At 66.1% G+C, this 230-nt stretch overlaps 1 protein-coding gene across 1 annotated transcript in view; it reads left to right on the top strand.

Moving 5' to 3' along the window:
• SNED1 (sushi, nidogen and EGF-like domains 1) overlaps positions 1-230 on the top strand; it is a gene marked incomplete at its 5' end in the record, with an annotated part of 17,849 nt that overhangs the window by 13,767 nt on the left and 3,852 nt on the right. The gene's annotated exons all lie outside the window — the stretch shown is intronic.

The raw sequence follows: 230 nt of genomic DNA, 5'->3' as shown, positions 1-230 counted from the left end.
CGGGGCAGTCAGTGGGTAACGGGGAAGCAGGGCAGGGCAGGCGAGACCAGCACGAGCAGGGCTGAGCCCCTGCTGCCCCACACTGGGGGTCCACAGCAGGCTGTGGGGACAGGACACAGCCCCACTGCACAGGGAGCTTGGGGTTGCAGGGTGCTGCCTCTGTCAGCAAAGGGCAGATGCAGAGCTGTAGCTCAGTGACTCACGGCCCCGGTGTATGGAGAGTGTCCGAG

The sequence above is a fragment of the Acanthisitta chloris genome, unplaced genomic scaffold (assembly GCF_000695815.1).
Source record: "Acanthisitta chloris isolate BGI_N310 unplaced genomic scaffold, ASM69581v1 scaffold6626, whole genome shotgun sequence".
NCBI lineage: Eukaryota > Metazoa > Chordata > Aves > Passeriformes > Acanthisittidae > Acanthisitta > Acanthisitta chloris.
Note: the sequence above shows the minus strand (reverse complement) of the source record. Positions and strands in the feature narration are given on the sequence as shown.